Consider the following 23931-nt stretch of genomic DNA (forward strand, 5'->3'; position numbering starts at 1 on the left):
CGGAGCAGCGCAGTCCGTAAGCTGACAGCAGCCGTGTGTGTCCGCAGTAAGATGACGCAGCGGCCGTCCCCGGAAGCGGCTGTGGCGGCGGCGGCAGCCTCTGCCCCCGATTCGGCGTCCGCGGAGCGCGTGGCGCGCTACAAGGAGGAGCGCCGGCGGCAGCTGGCGGCGCAGCTGGGGGCGGCGCCCACCGCCGGGCCAGGCCCGCCCCCGCAGCGCCGCTTCATCTCGCGCGCCGCCTCCGCCTCCGCCGCCTCCGCGACTGCCGCCTCCGCCTCCTCGGGCGACGCCCCTCGAGTCCGCACGACGCGCACCTCCCGCCTCCGCTCCGCGGCCACCGCCTCTACTGACTCCAGCCCCAACGCAGGTGAGTCCCACCTCCCACTGCTAACCGTCACCACGAATGGCCCCCATATTAGCCGCACTTACCCCCCCCCCCCAAAAAAAAAGGCCACGAAGAACTACAGTGAGTTACTTACGAAGGCTTCAGGGGCACTGCCGCGTCATCTTATAAAATATCTACACTGAAGAGGCAAAGAAACTGGTACACCCGCCTAATATTGTGTAGGACTCTCGCTAGCACGCAGAAATGCCGCAACACGACGTGGCATGGAATCGACTACTGTCTGAAATAGTGCTGGAGGGAACTGACACCGGAATCTTCAAGGACTGTCCATAAGAGTACCAGGGGGAGGAGACGTCTTCTGAATAGCTCGTTGCAAGTAATCCCAGAAATGCTCAATGATGTTCATTTTCGGGGAGTTTGGTGGCACAGCGGAAGTGTTTAAACTCGGAAGTGTGTTCCTGGAGCCATTCTGTAGCAATTCTAGACGTGTGGCATTGTCCTGCTGGAATTGCCCAAGTCCATCGGAATGCACAATGGCTATGAATGGATGCAGGTGATCGGACAGAATGCTTACGTCTCACCTGCCTTAGTCGTATCTACACGTATCAGGGTCCCACATCACTCCCCAGACGATTACAGAGCCTCCACCAGCTTGAACAGTCCCCTTGCTGAGATGCTGGGCCCGTACCCGTACAGGTCCGTCCACTCGATACAATTTGAAACGAGACTCGTCCGACCAGGCAACATGTTTCCAGTCGTCAACAGTCCAATGTCGCAAGGATTGCACTTCTGTCTCCTTGAACGATTCACTTCGGTCATCGTTGGTCCCGTACTTGTAGTATCTTTTTCCAGTTGCAGCAATGTCGGAGATTTGATGCTTTGTCGGATTCCCGATATTCACGGTACACTCGTAAAATGGTCGTATGGGGAAATCCCCACTTCATCGCTACCTCGGAGAAGCTGTATCCCATCGCTCTTGCGCTGACTATAACACCACGTTCAGACTCACTTAAATCTTGATAACCTGCCATTCAAGGAGCAGTAACCGATTTAACAACTGCGCCAGACACTTGTCTTATATAGGTTGCCGCAGCTCCGTATTCTGCTTGTTTACGTCTATCTGTACTTGATTACGCATGCTTATACCTGTTTCTTTGGCGCTTCAGTGTAAAATGCTCTAGCACTGCGACGATTTGAAGTTTCGGTCTTCCTGGGAGCATATACTGAAATGTTGGTTACTTTAATATTTTATCGTTTAAAGCAATTTTTTTTAAGAAGACGCCATACCCAGAAGTATTTTAACTAGATTCATGGCACTACGAATCTGTACTACTATATCAAGACAAGACGTTTAATGTTGTTACCAAAAACCTCGATAAGATATTGACTGATTTACTTCAAATTTTTACAGATGCCTCAATAAACGTTATTACATAACTACTCTGATCAGCCAGAACCTACGTAATAGTCGGCATTTCCGAGTTTGGCACGGATAACAGCGGCGACGAGTCGCGGCATGGAAGCAATGAGGCCTGTGGAGGAAATTGCCTCCACATCTGCACACACAAGTCATCTAATTCCCGTAAATTCCGGGGAGGGGGAATGAGCTCTGATACCTCGTTCAGTACAACCCAGATGTGTTCGTTCGGATCAATATCTGGAGAGTTTGGGAGGCTTGTTCCGTCCCGCAGTACAGGTGTCAAGGAGCTGTTCTCCTGGAAGACGATGGATTCACGCCCTCCCATCGGCATGATGGAGAAAGTGTCGGGATTTACACCATGTAACGCCGTGCCGCTGCGCCAACGCCTAGTGGCAATGGTCACGTGCCCATTTCAATCGTAGTTGCCGATGTCGTGGTGTTAACATTGGTGTGATTAGGCGGTATCGTAAGCACTCAGCATAAACTGTAGCAGCTGAACGTTTCTGACAACGGCGATTATAAATTTCACTGCTATGCAACGAACATTTCGTGGATTACCTGGCTGAATACCTGTCCCGTCGACCACTTCGACTTTTTCATGGAAAAACTAGTTACAAATTAAATTGCTCAAGAACTAACTTCACACTTTTTTTTTTTGAAGGATCATTTACTTTTTGCCATCGTTAATGCATAATTCGTAACCTATGAAAGAACTAAAATAATCATGGAGGACTAAGCTTATAACTTGGTCTTCGTTAGCTGATGTATCCCTTAAGACATATCAAACACAAATGTGCCAACAAAATTTTAAATAACCGCTTAAATGGCTGATCTTGCGGGCCCGAAATTTTTCTAAGTGGCTGATCCTCAGAAGTTTTCAGTGAGAGTCTAACGCTCTGTGATTTAAGAAATTCATCACACATTCTCACATGTAACGTAATTCATCCTGCGTAAAAGAAAATTTAATTTGAAAGTAACGCTTCTCAAATCACCATTCACAATTTTTTCCCGAGACTTGTTAGAAATTTAAACAGTTGTGACGTCACTCTCATCGAAACGAGACTCACAGGGAAGACGAATCGTAAGCAGTTTGTTGTTACGGAGTATTGCATAGTCTTTGACACATTTTGCTGTCGACAGACGCTTGTGTGTACACTGTGTTTTGTTCTCGTAAATGACGCATTTTCTATGCAACTAAAGTTTTAGTTTGGTGTGATTCTTTTGTTTGTTTGTTTATGTTTTATTGCTGTATTATTATTCTGCAGTTGTGCTAAAGTAAATTTTTTTGTTAGAATATCAATTCTTACCAGACAAAAGCACTTTTGGGTACTACTAACCATTTTACATAAATTTTTATAATGCCTTTTCACTTAAAATGCTCAAATACATGAGATTTCCGAAATGGGTTTCAGGATGCTCCGTGGCGACAACCAAGAACAGTTTGGGTCGCCATGAGGCAGCGATCAGCCTGTGAGCTAAATGGAACGCCTCAGCGCTTTCCCAAACTGCACGTTTCCAAAACACTTGCCGGAGTAGCTTCCGTGGCTGTACACTGCCTGACAGAATAAGTGGAGGCCGACATGTTCGGGTGTCAGTGTCGCTTCGTGCAAGTACACACGGTCGGCTGCTGTGTAAATGATTTAGAGTTGCAGTTCTCTGTGACAGGTGGAGCGCTCACCAGATTGCATTCGTGAATGCCTTTTTTGTGTTGGTTCGAGTATGTACGGTATGTAAGGGGGTCGTGAACAGCTTCAGTGTTTGAGAAATCACTATGAAGGACAGAGACTTGCCACTTACTCCATAAGACAGTGTTATCAGTACGTCACAATTTGAAAGGGGGCCTCATTGTGGATCTCCTTTTGGCCTGCTGGTTGAATATCCGGATTCGTATGGTATTCGGATGTGACCACGTCTGACCACCGCAAGAGAGGATCATCGTATTGTGCGCCAAGCACATCGTAACCCCTTCACATCTGTGTCCGCCGTCCAAGAACAAGAAATGGACTCCTGCAACGTTCTGTGTCACCCAGCACCATTGGTACCAAGCGAGGTGGCTCGGTAGTTGGCGCATTGGACTCGCAGTCGGGAGGACGACGGTTCAAATCCGCGTCCGACCGTTCTGATTTACTTTTTCTGTGATTTCCCTACATCGTTTCAGGCAGATGCCGCAGTGGTTACTTCGAAAGGGCACCGCCTATTTCTTTCCCTGTCCTCTGATCAACCTAACGTTGTGCTCCGACTCAAGTGACATCGACGGCGACTGACCTTAAACCGTAATCTGCCTTCCTTTCCTATTTTTTTTTTTTTCACGAAGTAGCAGTAAGACAAGGAAATGACCGTACCGTGCTCAGGCTGCCGTTGACGTCAGCACCCAAACGGCTGCGTTTGGAGTGGTACCGTGACCGTTAATCACGGACTGCTGACGAATCAAGTCCCAATGTGGTCAGCGATGAATCACGGTTCTGCACGACCCAGGCGGCTGTTGTCAACGAATATGGCGCGACCTAAGAAGAGGTTCCTTTTTTGTAAGAACACAGCGGTGTTATTCTTGGCGACATGGTGTTAAGAAGCCATCGGTTACGGTTCCAGATCATGGCTGGCAATGATTGACGGAACTCTGAAGGCACAACGGTACGTCACGGACATTCTGCGTCTTCATGTGTTACCTCTCACGCAACAGTATTGTGCTGCCGTTTTTCAGCAGGAAAACGGTCGTCCGCGTGACACGTGTCTCCATGAACCGTGCGCGTGATGCTAAGGTACTCCAGCGGCCAGCAGGGTGCCCAGATCTGTCCCCGATACAACACTCTAGCGTCTACACCGTCCCAGAGCAAGTATCCAGGGCGAGTCACATTTGTGGGCCAGCTTGCCTCAGGAAAGGACACTTACGAGAACCTTCCCGACGGAATCAGTGCACGCACCCAGACCATCGAGTGTGCTGTTTCACTTAGAAAAATGGGTCCATACTGCTAAGTTCTTTGTAAATTTGATTCCATATTGTACTCACTGAAATAACATCACATAACCTCTTAACCCGTAAAGTTTCACTTTTTTTGCCAGGAAGTGTATTGTTACTACCAGGACTCTGTTTTCTGGGCTACGTTACACACAAAGAGGAACACACAAATCCTTGTCAGGGGGAGGATTCGAACTTGCGACCTCCAGTACAACTTGTTGGTGTATTACGCCTGTCGGTCACCAGAGGCCGGCGTGCTGTCTAAACGGCACCAGAATATCTGACTGACTTCGTAGATTTCGCGGAAAGCTAATTTTTCTTGCCGCCCGTGGGTGCGTAGTCATTTCTTGCCGACAGTTGTGTTTAATCAAAGCGACTGCAAAACGGTTGAGGTTGAACGGCGAGAGTAACTCCTGTGCGCCCATAAGCTAACTGTCGATTGTGCATGTTAAAAGATGATAAATAATGTATAAATAGCTTGTTGACTCTGGTTAAATCGTGCTGAAAATTTCTTACCAGCCTAAAGCTTTTAATGAAAAAACCATACTTTTGAGAGCACCGGTGTCCGAACTTCGTTCGTAATATAAAGAAATACTTTCATAATAACTGAAATTTTACGTCCTTTTCTTTATTCAAACTTTCAGGCCGAAATACCGCCGGTTTTTTTAACTACCTCTTCAAAAGTCCTGATTTTATGCGTAATGGATCTCTCGACAGAACATTTCCAGATGTGCAATAACGGTGAACGTGTAGGGGTTACGTAGAGGGGCTGCGCAGTAATATTTAGAATATGAAAAACTTTCCCAATATTTGGCGTGATCCAAGAAATACTAGGGACAGTATTCTTATCAGTAACACACGTGCTTCTTTGAATTAGAGACATAGGCTTCTTTGTGATCACTTCGTTGTTTATTTACAAAAACGAGTTGAAAACAAGAGGAAGAATAATTAATATTAGCGTGTGTTGAAATACACTAATCGTAATCAACATTAGGCGATGTTAAGCAGTTTAATATAGACCGGAACACTTAATAAAGGTTCTCATGAGGTTGCCCACTAAATACAGAGAGCGATACTACATAACTACGAGGGAATATCTTTTATAGCAGTAGTCCTTTAAGAATAAAATTCAGGAAGGAAGGTATACGACGAGGAGGCTAAAAGAAAGCAGTTTGTTTTTTGATCATTGGGGCAACAGTTTCCAGGAATGTATCTATAATATGTTACACCATAAACACGTAAAAAGTTCTGATAACCATCCCGACTCGCTCAACTTAAAGTGCCTCAACAGTTTCTCCTGTGCGAATTTTTGACGCTCCGCATGCCAATTTTTCATCCACATTTTTTCTTCTACTTGCAGCAAAGTAAAGCAATTATCACAGCAGCAGCGTCGTGATTGTGCACCGTTTGAACAGGATAAAAAATTGCACATCATTGTACATTTTTTATTGAGCGGTTTAGGAAAATGTTCAGTGAGACTGCACATAATAATTGTAAAATAATGTTGTCCCTCTAGGTGCTGCTTTACATAGAGCTGGAGCAACAATATCGTTAGTGTTTGCAAAATAATCGTCGTGTGTGACAACCATGTAACAGTCGTTTTTTTTATTTAGGTTGGTTACTAGTATCTTCATAGTTCATGTATTTTGCGCAACACGGTAGAATTAGTTTTTCTCCTGTTAACGAGTAAAATTCAATATTCACGAATGAGTAAGAGAGAAAGTAGATTATCATCAACAAACTTTGAAATTCGACTCAGTTATGATCCAATTTCGGTTATATCGGCTAAGCTGTATCTTTGGTACTTCTCTATTTAAGTAATGTTTGCACAACGTAAATAAGATTCGCTCGTGACATTGCTATCCTCAGTGAAAGTGAAGAAGAATTAAAAGATCTCAGGAACGCTATGGTCTAATGAGTACAGCATATGGACTGAGACTAAATCGAAGAAAGACGAAAGTAATGAAAAGTAGCTGAAACGAGAACAGCAGGAAACTTAACATCAGGACTGTTGGTCACGAAGCAGATGAAATTAAGGAATTCTGCTACCTACGCAGCAAAATAAATCATGACTGACGGAGGAAGGAGGACATAAAAAGCAGACTAGCACTGGCAAAAAGGGCATATCTGGCCAAGAGTAGTCTACTAGTATCATACACAGGCCTTGATCTGAGGAGGAAATGTTGGAGCACAGCATTGTATGGTATTTAGATACGGACTGTGGGGAAACCGGAACAGAAGAGAATAGAAGCATTGAAAATTAGATGGACTGATAAGGTAAGGAACGATGAGGTTCCCCGGAGAATCGGAGAGGAAAGGAAAATATGGAGAACACGTACAGCAAGGGACAGGGACAGGATGATAGGACATCAGGGGAGCCATGTAGCTGCGCGCAGTCCCGATCACGTAAAGTGAAGGAAGCAGTAATGCATGCAAACGTGAAGGAATATTGCATTGTTGTTCGGAATAGTACAGACACTGCAATATCGTACTCAGTAATTGTATGAAATACTGAAAATCAATTTTTTATTGCCCCCTGAACCGTTAGATATGCATTCTGCAAATGAGTCTGGGTACCATGCATTGAGTTCAGAGATAGTCGTTTTCAAATACGGGGTGTACATAAAGTCCGGGAACACTTTAAATTATTTACTGCGCAAGAACCAAACATTGTACAGATATCATACACGTCATTTTAAAGGGAAACGCTGAAAGTTTTTTTCATGTATACTGCCACAGTGTAGTTCGGTCATTTGCCGATAGTCAGCGCTAGTCGCAAACTGGCTAGTTCAGGTGCGGAGCGAGCTTTCTGTGTGTTGGAGTCCGACAAAAACAAGTGTGCTGCAGCTGTTCAACGGATGTTTAGAACCAAGTACGGTAAGAAGCCACCAACAATGAAGGCCGTTTACCGATGCCACAACAAATTCCTTACGACGGGTTTTTTGTGCCTTGTCACGTCGAAAACTCTACGGGTCATTCTTCTTCGCCGAGAGCACTGTCACTGGATATTCCTACCTGGACAGGTTACAGTAACGGCCGATGCCTCAAATGCAATCGGCCTGTCCATCTTTCATCGTGAAGTTCGTTGGTACCTGAACACGAAGCTGCCTCATCGATGGATCGGCCGTGCTACAGAAGGGGACACCTGTTTCATGAAATGGCCTCCACCGATCACCAGATCTCACAGTGGGGACACATTAAAGATTTGGTGTATGTACCGCCTCCATCACGTGATGTAGCAGAGCTCCGGGAGAGAATACGGAAAGCTGCCACAGTCGACGATGCCATGCTGGGACGGGTACGGCAAGAATTCGATTACCGTATTGACGTCTGCCGGGTCACTCATGGTTCACATATCGAATGTTTGTAAAATAAAAAAAAACTTCAAGAGTTCCTCTTAAAAATGCAATATGTGTATCATCTGTACAGTGTTTAGTTCTTGTGCAATAAATAATTGAAAGTGTTCCCGGACTTTATGTACACACTGTATACAAGGTGAGTCTTATTAACGTTTAAAAACCCCCGAGGATACAAATAATTTAGTATAAGACACATGGGGTTGAAAATGTCGGGAAATACAGCGAAAATTTGAGAAATGTTGAACATGTGACATCAGCAGATGACGTACGTCCCCGGACGTACAGCGGTTGGACTTGGGCGTGGAGGGATGAATGAGTGGTGCAATACCTGCATTCGGGCAAACAGTGCAAATTTCGAACACCTTTTGTAAATGTGAACTGTCATAAACGTAGAAGTTAAAGAATTATTGTCTTTGCTAAAACCAAGTAAAAGCTTTCCTTATTTTGTGTTTGCTTCGCTTTGGGCCTTTTTTTATGTTTACAGTTATTATTTAGTAAAGAACACGTTGGTCATTTGCTGGTAACCACGGATTTGGAAAGCTTGTACTAATCTACTTGTGACAAAATACGGTAGGCTTTTGTTGTACTGTAATTTGCAGTAAACTAAGAGAGACAGAGAAATAAATCTTGCCTCAGTGTAAACACACAGTTGGCTAACGAAATGAAAAAAATTCTGCCTGCTAGACTCCAAGAGTCGAACTCTGAGCTCCACGTGCTAAGGTCTCGCACGTGGGCCCGCAGCCACACCGACGTGAATACTTGACTTGGGTCGGGATGATCAGGTGCGACTGACCGATAGGTTGAACCACTGCACGTGCGGCGAGGTAAGTCTTCTGGTGACGTCACGTGTTCAGCATTTCTCATTCACTTGTGGGGTATTTCCCGACATTTGCGACCCCAGGTGCCTTATGTTAAATTACTTCTATCAGCGTCATCTACGTCGCTTCTGAGGGTTTTAAACGTTCATAGCAACCACCCTTGAGATAAACAATCCGATGGATAGAGCCAGCAACGCTTTGCAACTCCATGCTGATGACCCTCTAGTATACGGGAAGTCGTCGTCGTTGAGCGATTGTAGGACGACACGGGATGAATTAGGCAGAACTTCTATTTGGTGTGATGAATGGCTGCTTCTTGTAAATGTAGGAAAACGTATGTTAATGCTCATGTGTATTAAAAACGATCCTGAATGTTCGAATACAGCATTAATAGTGTTCTTTTTGACACACTGATGTCTAATAAATGTCAATGCGTGATGTTGAAAAATGCGTATGGAATGGAATGAGCGCGTAAGGTTAGTAGTAGGGAAGGCTAATGATTGACTTCGGTTTATTGGGAGAATGTTATGGAAGTGTGGTTCATCTGTAAAGGAGACTGCGTACAGGACATTAGTGCCATCTGTTGGTGAGCGCTGAGTGTTTGGAATCGAAAAGGGAAAACATGGAAGCAATTCAAAGGTTCGCTGCTAGACTTATTGCCGGTAGGTTCGATCATCACGGGACTATTGCCGATGTACTCCGTGAACTCAAATGGGAATCCTTGGCGGAACGCGAGTTGTTGTTGTTGTTGTTTTTTTTTTCTCCGCGAAACGTGATAGAGAAAGTTTAAAGAATTGACATTTGCGGGTGACTGTAGCATAATTCTACTGCCAACATCATATACGTCTAGTAAGAACCGTAAGGGGAAGACAAGAGAAACTGGGTCTCGTGCGAAGGTATGTACACCGTATCTTTTCCCCTCTGCATTTGCGAGCGCAGCAGGAGAGGGCATGACCAGCTGTCTAACAAGGTACCGTCTGTCAGGTACGCAGATGTTGATGGTGAACAGTTGAGAAAGCCGTCGGATGCCCTACGTAGAAGGACTCTGTGAAAAGAGAAAGTGATAGTCTGGGAACACAAGTACCCCGTGTGGAGCCTACCTCTCGGATGCGACGAAACGAACGGCGGGCGGGGACAATAACGGTGTAGCGTAGCCGTTTTACGAGGCGGCCGGGCGGCGTTAACAGCGCGCCGCTCACACCGTTGCTCGTAACCCGGCACGTGGCGCCGCGCGGGGGCCGCGCACGTGGCGCCGGCCGAAATAGCCGCCTAAATAACTGAGAGCCTCTACTGGCCTAGCCTGCCGGCCTCGTGAAAAGTTTACCCTCTGCCGCGCCGCGCCGCGCGGGTTGCGGGCAGGGAGGAGCAACCAGACAGCCGCGCCGCCGCGACAAATGAGGCACGATAGTTGTCAGTACTTCTGCCTTTAACCCGATGCCTGAACATTTACACCACCACCACCACTACCAGCAGCGTTGTCTTCAAATATTATAAGTATCGGCATTTTCCGCCTCAAAATTGTTGACGCCGTCTCCTCCAGGGAAGTTCAGCATTTCTCTTTCCTGTTGCGCTACGTACACGGTCCAATCACGTCAATGTGACCACTGCCTACGTTCGACGCCAACCTGCAAGAGCCCCCCCCCCCCACAGACGGCAGATGGCAGCACCAGCAGTGGAGTGTATATAAAGCGTGTCGTGGGGACGCGGAAGACAGTGCAAAATGGCTCCGAGCACTATGGGACTCAACATCTTAGGTCATAAGTCCCCTAGAATTTAGAACTAGTTAAACCTAACTAACCTAAGGACATCACACACACCCATGCCCGAGGCAGGATTCGAACCTGCGACCGTAGCAGTCCCGCGGTTCCGGACTGCAGCGCCAGAACCGCTAGACCACCGCGGCCGGCGAAGACAGTGCAGTTGTTGTCGGAATGCGGAAACGGAGCGATTTATCTGAGTTCAAAAGAGCAGGATCATTGGCTTCCGAACCAAAGGCGAAAACATTTCCGGAATGTCTGAGTGTGTAAATGTTCGCGTGCCGCCGTGGTTAAAGTACATCGTTCATGGCAAAATGGCGCTATCCAAAACCGTTGACCAGGCAAGTGTGATGCACCACAGACCATCGATGACGGCGTGAACGCTGCAGAGATGCGCACAGGAGAACGAATCAAAGGGCTAACAACAGTGTTATCGGCGACAAAGGCTGGACTTTCCACTCCAATATCGCAACTGGACGTCCACTGGCATTTCCAGATAAATCACGTTTTATGCTCCATCGGACGGATGGCCGTTTGCATGTACGCCGTGAAATATCTGACAGCAAACACGCTGCAACAATCTAGGGCGCTTTATCGTCTGGGGAATGTTGTCGTGACATTCCTAGGGTGACCTTGTTATTCTGGAAGACACAAGTATAATTATATCCATGCAAACCATGTCCAGTTTGGTTATACTCAGCACGACGGCACCTACCAGCAGGACAATGCAACATGTCACAGCTAGCTGTACACGTCCGTGGTTAGAAGAGCACTGGGAAGTGTTCATTGTACTGCCTGGCCCACGTACTCCCCGGATTTAAACCCAATCGAGAATAGCTCTGACCACCTCGATCGGGCTGCTCGCGCCGTGGATCCTGAACCGAGAAACCTGGCGCAGCTGGCCACGGCATTGGAGTTGATGGTTCCACGTCCCTGTCGGTGTCTTCCAGAACCTCACTGACATTCTTCCTGCACGTCTCGCGGTGGTCCGCGCCGCAAAAGGTGATTATACAGGCTTTTGATAAATGGCGAGATTAATGTGACTCGACAGTGCGGTACTGCAGATTTATAATCGGGCCCGTGAAACAGCTTCCGAGACAGTCGACGGCTATGTTGCCACTGCTGCTAACGCGGTTGTTCGTTGATACGCCGCGTCGGTCGCACGAATAGGCGCCTCACAGTGGAAAACTGTCGATCCCTTGCAGTGCTGTACTACTGAAGCTCGGAAAAACGCTAATGAGCTTGGAGAAGGGGGGGGGGCAGGGTTGTAACATGCTCTTCGTAATTAAATGAACATGTTCCGAAATATATGTCAAGATAAAATAAAGATCATCATGCCCTTGTATTTTAATACATATTTTTATGCATAATGCACTCTTATCTGCAACTTGGGGAAGAGAGTAGACTCCATAGTCTTCAAAAAGGGTGTAAAGCGCAGGTAATGTATTTTCATTTTATTTTAGATCATTTTTTGCGACTGTCGGGCTCGAGAATGGGGGCCTTACACAGAGAACACTCTTCGTTATGAACTGTACCTGACCACGTGCCTAATACGAACACACTTTTCAAATATTAAAGTTATTAGTTGAAAAATCTAAAATGTCGCTTTGAAATAATAGAAAGACATGTCTGATTACTTTGTTTTATTGTCCCCTTATAACGTAACACATTTCCCTAATAATTCTTATGCTCATAGTGTCTCATGCTACGATTAGGTTTGTTTCACATTCGCGCTCAAGAAACCATTGCTGCGTTACATTTCTACATTAATTAAACAGGTGGTCACTGAAAAACGAAAGCGTTTCCATTTATGTTCCTCCACGACAATTACAGATTCACAAAGACACTATTTCAAGCATAAATCTCATAATTACTCCCGCGTGCCTTTCCGCCAAATAACAGAATTTTTCCCGTGAACCGGTGTAATGCTTTCAGCTGTTAATTATACTTTCTACCAGTTTCGTGATACTGCTTATCCGGGACGCGGCTGTGCGCTACCGCTCCGCGCGAAACCCCGACGACGACTTGTTTGCACACACCAAATCGGTGCGTGAGCCGTACTGCTGGGGCTTTCTAACTATTTACAGCAACACAGTGCTTTCTCAGAGAAAAGGCTCGCTCGGCCTCGGAAGTTCCCGAAGCCAGAGATAAGTAAGAAGTACAGTATCGATACGTTAATCATTGGAGATAGCAGTACTTCTCACAAGGGTGTCGTCATTATCCACATCTCCAATGTCATTGTCACTATCTTCACTGCTGCTGCAATCATCCCCTAATCTTATTATTAACACCTCCACTCTTTGTTCCAGTGCACCTCCTTGTTGTCATGCCTCTTCCAACATTCACCGTGTATGTTTGATAATTGTTCCATGCAGTAGTAGTAGTAGGAGGAGGAGTAGGAAGAGGAGTAATCGTCATCGTTTCTCCTTATACGGCGTCATGCTGAGTTGGTACATACATGGTATTTCTCCACTTCTCGCTGTCTCTCAGACATTCTTCTTCTATAACAAATGTCTGAGGCGTCACGCATTAAAAATTCGACGTCTTTTAATTTGAAACTTGTATTTCGGTCTGCAACACGCTATTTCGCCTGAGCCCACACGAGTTCTGTTGGATTGAAATGACAGTGAGATGGTGGAAGGCACAAGATTTTATGACCATTTTGTTCAGAAATTTTGTCAGTTTCATAAATATTACGTGATTCATACTGCTTTCAGTATTTCCAGCAGTTCTGACGTTTTCAATCTAAGTCGTCCTTCTTTAGCCAGTCCACTGTGTCACACTCCCTGCTGCTGCTTGTACTGACTCTGTTTAATTGAACCGAGTGATATGATGCATTGCCGAATATTATGGCGCAGTTATTTTCTACGTTTGGAAATAAAGTTTGCGCGAACCAGTCTTTAAATTTCGTTGCCTTCAGTTTCTCGTGCTAGTCCCTAGATTTCTTTGATGTAAACAACAACAAAGCACTTGGAACTAATCTACCAATTATTCCAGAATGTAAAAGTCGGTGCCGATTGACATTTCCAGCTGGAGCCTTCATTGTTCCTCGTGCAGTGTCAGCAGTCCATGCAGCCGTTCTGGTATGAGCAGCTCCTACGCACATTCGTCCAACCAAACGGTTTCGTGAAGTTTGCACTGAGATTCGTCCCTTAAATAATGGCATCACCAAGTAACGTTACGCTCTCGTTTATGCAGAACTCTTCTTCCAGAAAATTTTGTTCATCCATGCCGTATCTTCTTTTGTACCGCCGAAAGGCTTATTTTCACTCCAAAAAGCAAAGTACCATCTCATAGTCAGAGAATCAGTTTTCCCCGCACTTAAGTCACGTTTCGCAGAATTGCATCCTCAGGAAAAATTATTCATGTGGTCGTTTTAGCAGCATGCACTGTGGTTTCATCTCGAGTCGAAAGAGCAGCAGTTAGTTCCCGTATACCTTCAGCACACTTCTCCCTCGTTATTTTCTCCAGAGAACATCCAAGTTTCAGATATACAGCTCCTCATCCGATGAATTCCGAAAACGGTATTACAGGCTTTCCGTTATCCCTCTCTTTATCAAAATACCATCGTACATTGTATACGAGCTGAAGAGATTGGCTCTTTCGGGTTGAAGAAAACACCGTATCACATACTTTCGAAACTGACACTGCAGACCGCATCGCCAACACGAATCGAATCGGTAACTCACGATCAGTATATGACAGACGCTTTGCGGCCACAGCACTATCCACGACCGTGAGTTGTCGGGCAACGTTAACGAACCCCAGCGTTAGGATTGGTGCCAGCGACCCCACTTCACACAATACGCTCCACGTGCGTGAAGTGCCAGGCGCTTTCTCCAGCAGCTTTGCTTGTCCTATTATTAAACACACGTTGGACATGAGTTTTTCGATTAACTGTCTCTTTTTTCAATTACATTTGTCACTCATTCTATAGTTAGTTTGACTGTTGGTGATTTCCTTTATGGTCCAGTAATGAATAGCCCTCCGCAAGGCAGAGGAACTTCATCTCTGATGACTCGGCTTGTCGTAGTTTATCAGATGTTAGAATCCAACATAAGCTACCATACAGCAGCAAAAGTAAGGCTATTACTTTCTAAAATTTAATTAATGTTCCTTTCTGTACATAATGTTTTAATGTATGTTGCATGATTCCACGGAAATGTCTAGATCTGGCCAATTTTAGCTCTACATTATCGACATGGAAAATCTGAAGTTTCATACTTGCGATATTTTTTATGATACTGTCGAATACCTGGTGACTATACCGATAACATAGGTGTCGAAAATACACTCCTGGAAATGGAAAAAAGAACACATTGACACCGGTGTGTCAGACCCACAATACTTGCTCCGGACACTGCGAGAGGGCTGTACAAGCAATGATCACACGCACGGCACAGCGGACACACCAGGAACCGCGGTGTTGGCCGTCGAATGGCGCTAGCTGCGCAGCATTTGTGCACCGCCGCCGTCAGTGTCAGCCAGTTTGCCGTGGCATACGGAGCTCCATCGCAGTCTTTAACACTGGTAGCATGCCGCGACAGCGTGGACGTGAACCGTATGTGCAGTTGACGGACTTTGAGCGAGGGCGTATAGTGGGCATGCGGGAGGCCGGGTGGACGTACCGCCGAATTACTCAACACGTGGGGCGTGAGGTCTCCACAGTACATCGATGTTGTCGCCAGTGGTCGTCGGAAGGTGCACGTGCCCGTCGACCTGGGACCGGACCGCAGCGACGCACGGATGCACGCCAAGACCGTAGGATAATACGCAGTGCCGTAGGGGACCGCACCGCCACTTCCCAGCAAATTAGGGACACTGTTGCTCCTGGGGTATCGGCGAGGACCATTCGCAACCGTCTCCATGAAGCTGGGCTACGGTCCCGCACACCGTTAGGCCGTCTTCCGCTCACGCCCCAACATCGTGCAGCCCGCCTCCAGTGGTGTCGCGACAGGCGTGAATGGAGGGACGAATGGAGACGTGTCGTCTTCAGCGATGAGAGTCGCTTCTGCCTTGGTGCCAATGATGGTCGTATGCGTGTTTGGCGCCGTGCAGGTGAGCGCCACAATCAGGACTGCATACGACCGAGGCACACAGGGCCAACACCCGGCATCATGGTGTGGGGAGCGATCTCCTACACTGGCCGTACACCACTGGTGATCGTCGAGGGGACACTGAATAGTGCACGGTACATCCAAACCGTCATCGAACCCATCGTTCTACCATTCCTAGACCGGCAAGGGAACTTGCTGTTCCAACAGGACAATGCACGTCCGCATGTATTCCGTGCCACCCAACGTGCTCTAGAAGGTGTAAGTCAATTACCCTGGCCAGCAAGATCTCCGGATCTGTCCCCCATTGAGCATGTTTGGGACTGGATGAAGCGTCGTCTCACGCGGTCTGCACGTCCAGCACGAACGCTGGTCCAACTGAGGCGCCAGGTGGAAATGGCATGGCAAGCCGTTCCACAGGACTACATCCAGCATCTCTACGATCGTCTCCATGGGAGAATAGCAGCCTGCATTGCTGCGAAAGGTGGATATACACTGTACTAGTGCCGACATTGTGCATGCTCTGTTGCCTGTGTCTATGTGCCTGTGGTTCTGTCAGTGTGATCATGTGATGTATCTGACCCCAGGAATGTGTCAATAAAGTTTCCCCTTCCTGGGACAATGAATTCACGGTGTTCTTATTTCAATTTCGAGGAGTGTAACTCCATACGTTCTCACATCAGTGATAGTGGAGCCAAATAGAACAGCTGAGCAGAAGATAACTACCATTCAGCCTGAAGAACAGAATGTGAATACCTCTGGTAGAACTTGACTAATTCTTGGCCGCGTGCTAGATACAGGGGGTGCACAAAATAATGTGAACACCGCGCAATATAGTACACCTTGTTGCAAGTTGGCACCTCTACGTATGTGAAGGTACTGTGGTACGGCTGCAGTGCACAGTTGACGTACCAAGTCGTGCAGGTTATCTTTCAGTGTATTTTAAATTTTGTTCTGCGACGATTAACACAAGCGATCGATGAAATGTGAGATCTCGCAGATTTCAAAAAAGGGCAACTCGTTGGTGCGCGGTCAGCGGGTGCATCTGTGACGATAACGGCTGAACTGCTTAACGTTTCACGATTGACAGTGTAATGTAATGGCAACATATACAAAATGCGGTAACACACCGTAGGAGAAGAGGAATGTTGGGCGAAAGGCGAAGTTTACTGACAGAGATCGACGAACATCAGAAAGAATTGTGCCAGGCAACACACAACTACCGCGGCAAAAGTGACTGAAAAGCTCCACACTCACTTGAGTAATACTGCGGCGACGAAAACAGTACGATAGGAGATTCACAAGGCTAAAATTCATGGAGGAGCTGCAACTGCGAAACCCTTAATAACGGAAGCTAACGCAAATCTGCGAAAGAAGTGGTGATACGATCATAAAACCCGGACGCTTCATGACTTGAAGAATGTGAAATGCTCCGATAGATCATCGTTTACTTTTTCTACAAACGGACGGCTTTATGTGCAGAGAATACCAAAAGAAGCGTATAATCCGGCCTGCCAGCTTCCTGCAGTTAGCCACGGGGGAGTTTCCGTTATGATTTTGGCGGCTGTATCGTGGCATCTTGCTGGTCCTATTATTACCCTCACTGGCCGGATTACTGCGAGTGAATATCTCGACATCCTGGACTGAAATGCTTACTGTGACTAGCGTATTGCTGCTGAACACTGCCATATTTCAAGATGATAACGCGCTCATTTACACATAGCCAAAAATGTTGAGGCGTGATTTGCGGAGTATCACAATATCATCAAACATCTTCCCTGCCAGAACAATCGCCAGACCTCAACATTATTGAACACTTATGGGAAGTTATACAAGAGTGTTAGGTGCAGATATCAAGCTCCAACATCGCGAAGAATTGTAGCTGTTCTCCTTATTAATAAATACATATACATATATGTCCAGTGTTCATAATATTTTGTCCACCCTCTGTAATTTGATGCCACGGAAGATACAGGGGTTGGGAGGCATCCACCATTGTTCAGAAATGACAGGAATCTACTATGAAACCAGAGGTACCGCAGCTTAAAATGAAGCCGAACCTTTGCTGAGAAATAAATTAATAGAGCTGTACGAAAGGCTTTCAGTGTATTCTAAAGCAAGGTTTGATCTGCTGGGTTTTCAAAAGCCTAGAACGTTTAGTCCTGCGTAAAATCCGTTAATGGAACAAAGTTCTCGCCTGTGCAGATATTCGTTGACTGTGACGACACCGAAGTCGAAGATGATAAAGACCGATATATTAAATTTTGTCTTTCCAAACAGCTTCATCGGAGGAGGTCACAACGCTGTTCCCATATCGCATGGTTGTGAAATAAATGAGCCCCGAATTGAAAAACAGCTCTCAGATCGATCGATAGAGGAAAGGTCAAAGGACCTGACTTGGTGCCCAGTAGACTGTATACAGAATACGCTGAGGAGGTCGCTGGAACAACAGGGCGCACCATTCGACTGGGAAAAGGAGGACGAAATCTTTACGAAATGGAGAGAAATGATTCAAAAATAATTGTACGATTCGTTTTAAGTGTGTTCAATTAGTGCGCCACGAAAACTGTCAGCAAATTGAGCTGAGAGGCTTAAAGAAAGAGACTACGTGCATCCCGGAGAGCCTTAAAAGTTTCTTAGAATACGCGTTCCGAAATGAGTCGAAAAATTTAATACTTGCTCCAGTGGCCATGGTGCTAGACTTACACACATTCACGTCCGTACGAGAGTGAAATACTCTAAAGCTTAAGAATAATTCCAGTTCCCAAGCAAGTAGGTGCTTACAGGTGTGAATATTTCTGAACTATGAGTTTAGTAAATCATAGTTACAAACTACTTAAATTATTTAAAGAAGAGTGGAGAAAGTGGTACAAGTCGACTTAGAGGAAGATTAGTTTGGGTTCAGGAGAAATGTAGGAGCATGCAAGGTAATACCGAACATGCGAATTATCTGAAATTCTAAAGGTAACAGGAATAAAATACAAACAGCTAAAGGTTATTTACAACTTGTACGGAAACTGGACTGTAGTTATGAGTCGAAGGACAAGAAAGGGAAGAAGTGCTTGAAAAGGGAGCGAGAGAGGGTTGCAGCCTATCCTCTGCTTTATTCAGTATCTACATTGAGTAAGCAGTAAAGGATGTGTTCGGAAAAGGATATGAAGTTAGGAGGAAATAAAAACGAAGTAGCTTGCCCATAGTATTGTATTTTTTCTAGAGAGAGTAAAAAACTTCGAAGAGCAGTTGAGCGGAATGGACAGGGTCTAAAGAGATTTTATGTTGCGCATCAACAAAAGTAAAACAAGGGTAATCAAATGTAGTCGAATTAAATCAGGTGAGGCTGAAGAAGTATGATACGGAACACTAAAAGAAGTAGAGGAGTTCTGCTATTTGGACGTCAAAATAAGTAGTAATGGCCCAAGCAGAGAGGGTGCTGTATAAAATGCAAACCGGCTATAGCAAGAAAAGCTTCTCTGAAACAGAGGTATGTGCCAACATCTAACATAAATTTAAATATAAACGAAAAGGACAAAACTTTGTATGTTCCACTGGATTAATTTACTTTGTAATACAGTTTTCGGCTCACTATGCCATCATCAGAATTCAACTATCGTCGTTAAAGAATTGATACATTTTCCCCTCTCAAACATCCTAGAAAGCTTGTAACATCACGGAATCACCGTACAGATACATAAATTTATAGGCACCGGTGCCTGTAACTTCGAAGCTCCGTAGCGCCGTTGGATGACGTTTTCTCACATTGGTTCGTATGTAAACTCGATCTACTAAGTCCCTTCTACAACCTCTTTAAGTGTTAACATGAATTGTGGAACACCCTATATAATGATTTAAATTAGATTAACAATTTCAATAAAATAAAATCGGTATTTGACAAGAATACTAAAGAACAACTTGAAGTAATATTTCATATAGAGAAGTTAATACAGAAACAAAGTTAGATGGAATTGACAATTGCAACAGTAGAATATATGGAGTACATATGCAGTCACAATAAAATAAATAATATAGTAAAATTGAGGAATAGAAAGGAACAGACAGAGTGGGAAGAATTGGAGGTTTGGGTGAAGTTTAGAATTGGGAAAGTATAGAGCTGTGTTTGGTCACTTAATATTAAATATTGATTTCCAGTGCTTTCAAAAGGTTCAGCTTGTGTCCCTCGTTTGCTAAGTGGAGGACGTGGGACTGTGGCTGGTAGTTGTGGCGCGCTCTCTCTCTCTCTCTCTCTCTCTCTCTCTCTCTCTCTCTCTGTACATTCTCAGAAAATGTGGAGTCATAATCCTGCAACCTCCGGCTGCTTCCATGTTCAATCGTCATAGTTGTCATGTTTCATCGTTATCGACTAATACACGAGGGCGTGATGAAAATTAATTTCTCCGAAATTTTCATGTGGAAACTCTTAAAGCTTTCTAAATGAAATAAACGTTACTAACATTCTGCATCTTTATTACTCATGTCCTCGTATTTGGAGCCCTCTGCCGCTAGGGGACTGCGAATGGTTACGTTAACTGGTAGTGTGTAGCTTAATTACGTCGGTGCGTGAGATAAACACAGTGGTGCCATCGAGTTTCAAATAGGAAGAGTTCGACTTTCCTTCAGCACGTCAGTGCCACATCACACTAAGGATTCTTTAAATCGTAATACTGCGGAAAAGATGCAATTACAGAGACGAAAAAAAGCAAAAAAGCTCACTCATTCGCATCTACACGTCACCTGTGCTCTTAAAACTTGCGGTATTTTGCAAAAGTTTAAGTTTTTACTGTTGTGTTTAGAATTTTTCAACTCGACATCATCCAAATGTAACAGCTCAAATGTCATTTACTCGTATTACAATCGAAGATATTGTTTAAACATTATTCTAATTTGTTAGTGTCGTTAGTTGGCGCATTTCCTTCAAAGCTGACGAAAAGTGAAAAGAAATTAATTTAAAAAGATAGGATAAAACTATGAATACATTTTTGTTTTTTCTCGTTTATTTCACTGGTATAATTTCAAATATTTAAGAATAAATACCTGTCTTACGATGTTTTTCCTAGATAACAGCTTAGTTTATCACAACGTCACAAAATGAAACAGACTGTAACATGTTGATAGCAAAAGATAATTTGAAATGATAACTAGAAGAGCCATTACAATACGAGTGATACAAGATGAACAAGTGTCGACTGACAGAACAATAGTGTGGAGGAAAGGTGGGGGCCTCCGACTTTCTTGAGATTATCCAGTGATCACGTATGTGAAGTTCAGCTTCAGATTTTCTCAGTACGAGGTGCATTCATGTTCTAAGGCCCCTGATTTTTTTTTCTCCAGACTGGAAAGAGATAGAAACATGTGCATTGTTTTAAAATGAGGCCGCGTTCATTGTCAATACGTCCCAGAGATGGCAGCACCGTACGGCAGATGGAATTTTACTGCCAGCGGCGAGAATGAGAACTGTTTTAAATACTTAAAATGGCGACGATTTCCTTACTTGAACAGCGTGCAGTCATTCGTTTTCTGAATTTGCGTGGTGTGAAACCAACTGAAATTCATCGACAGTTGAAGGAGACGTGGTGACGGAGTTATGGATGTGTCGAAAGTGCATTCGTGGGTGCGATAGTTCAATGAAGGCAGAACATTGTGTGACAACAAACCGAAACAACCTCGGGCTCGCGCAATCCGGTCTGACGACATGATCGAGAAAGTGGAGAGAATTGTTGTGGGGGGATCGCCGAATGACTGTTGAACAGATCGCCTCCAGAGTTGGCATTTCTGTGGGTTCTGTGCACACAATCCTGCTGCGTGACGACCTGAAAATGCGAGAAGTGTCATCCAGGTGGGTGCCACGAATGCTGACGGACGACCACATGGCTGCCCGTGTGGCATGTTGCCAAGCAATGTTGACGCGCAACGACAGCATGAATGGGACTTTCTTTTCGTCGGTTGTGACAATGGATGAGACATGGATGCCAGTTTTCAATCCAGAAACAAAGCGCCAGTCAGCTCAATGGAAGCACACAGATTCACTGCCACCAAAAAAATTTCGGGTAACCGCCAGTGCTGAAAAAATGATGGTGTCCATGTTCTGGGACAGCGAGGGCGTAATCCTTACCCATTGCGTTCCAAAGGGCACTACGGTAACAGGTGCATCCTATGAAAATGTTTTCAAGAACAAATTCCTTCCTGCACTGCAACAAAAACGTCCGGGAAGGGCTGCACGTGTGCTGTTTCACCAAGACAACGCACCCACACACCGAGCTAACGTTACGCAACAGTTTCTTCGTGATAACAACTTTGAAGTGATTCCTCATGCTCCCTGCTCACCTGACCTGGCTCCTAGTGACTTTTGGCTTTTTCCAAAAATGAAAGACACTCTCCGTGGCCGCACATTCACCAGCCGTGCTGCTATTGCCTCAGCGATTTTGCAGTGGTCAAAACAGACTCCTAAAGAAGCCTTCGCCGCTGCCATGGAATCATGGCGTCAGCGTTGTGAAAAATGTGTACGTCTGCAGGGCGATTACGTCGTGAAGTAACGCCAGTTTCATCGATTTTTGGTGAGTAGTTAATTAGAAAAAAAATCGGAGGCCGTAGAACTTGAATGCACCTCGTATTTTGTAGAACTTGACAGCGATGCGTCAGCGATTTAAAACACTGACCGACTGAATCAATCTCTCTTTCTACATCGTCATCGGTTCGAATCATAGTCGAATAGAGGTATTTCTGCCGGCCGTGGTGGCCGTGCGGTTCTAGGCGCTCCAGTCCGGAGCCGCGCTGCTGCTGCGGTCGCAGATACGAATCCTGCCTCGGGCGTGGGTGTGTGTGATGTCCTTAGGTTAGTTAGGTTTAAGCAGTTCTAAGTTCTAGGGGACTGATGACCACAGCAGTTGAGTCCCATAGTGCTCAGAGCCATTTGAACCAGAGGTATTTCCTACACGTTGTGGCAAGTTAAATATAAGGTTCTCCATTAGGAGGCTATACAGTAGTACAGAATCAGTAAGCCACTCAGGCAACATTGCCGTGAGCATTGAGACAATCATCCCATGGTCGCACCAGGTTGATTTGATAAATCACCAGTCCTCTGCATATGGTAGTCGGTAAGTACCTGTTGCATGTCCTCGTCCGACAGGAATCGTCGACACATCAAGGCGTTTTTAAGGGACCGAAGGCGTGGTGATCGCATGGAGAGAGCTCAAGACTACAGGGCAGGTGCTCCAGTGTCTCCCACTCGATTTCACGTAACTTCTGCATTTCGACATTTTCCATATAGGGACGTTCTTTAGCATGAAGCAGCAACACTGCTTGTCGCACTCAGTTCCACAAGAGTCTTTTTAGACAGAAATGCTGCCTCACACACTCTCTGCATACCCCCAGGGGGTCCACAACTCTTTTGTGGATACGTGCGTAGCGAGCACGGGACCCCGAGCTAATGTGGCCCTCCTTCCTTTCCGGGCTGCATACTTTCCTTTTCCGCATCCTTCCCTCTCCCCCATCTTCGCCCCTCCTCCCCTCACCTCTGGCTCTTTCCTTCCCTTTCTCCCCCTCTGGGAGTATGGTTTGTGCCTACGTCCGGAGACGGACGCTCGTAACTGTACCGCATTCTTCGCCTTCTCTGCCTGTATGTCTTCATCCTTCCTTTGTCCTTCTGTTTTCCTTACCTCTTCTCTTTACCCTTTTCTCCGCTGCGGCGTTCTCTTCTCTTTCCTTTCCCTTTCTTTGTTTTTCCCTTTCTCTTTCTTCCTCCCTGTGCGTGTCTGAAGGCCGACCCACGCATTTTTGTGCGTAGCCGGTGACTGGGTAACGCGTAATTCCCCGCCCCGGGTCGACAAGTAGGACACGTACGTACCCCCTGGTAACGGCCAGGCCCAGGAAGGTGTGATTACCCGAGCTGATACCTTCCGAAAGTGCCGATTGGTTCCTCCGTCCGTTTGTCGGGAGGTGTGATCTGAAGTGTGAACAATCACCAAAGGCGGGAGTGCCCTTAGAGAGGGCCCCCACAAGGGAGGAGCGCGCCATCGTAGACGCCGGTAATCATGGGGGATTCTTCCGCAATGATTTCCTCACCTTCCACTATGTCTGCTCACAAGCGTAAGTTCACTGAGTCTCAGACACAGAGAGTTCTTCCATCGTTACCACAGTTCCTTGTTGTTTCTCGGTCTGATGAAGGTCATGACTTCTCCATGGTCAACCCTTTCATTATTCAGAAAGGTGTCGACGCAATTGCTGGTCT

Source organism: Schistocerca cancellata, chromosome 3 (assembly GCF_023864275.1).
Source record: "Schistocerca cancellata isolate TAMUIC-IGC-003103 chromosome 3, iqSchCanc2.1, whole genome shotgun sequence".
Lineage (NCBI taxonomy): Eukaryota > Metazoa > Arthropoda > Insecta > Orthoptera > Acrididae > Schistocerca > Schistocerca cancellata.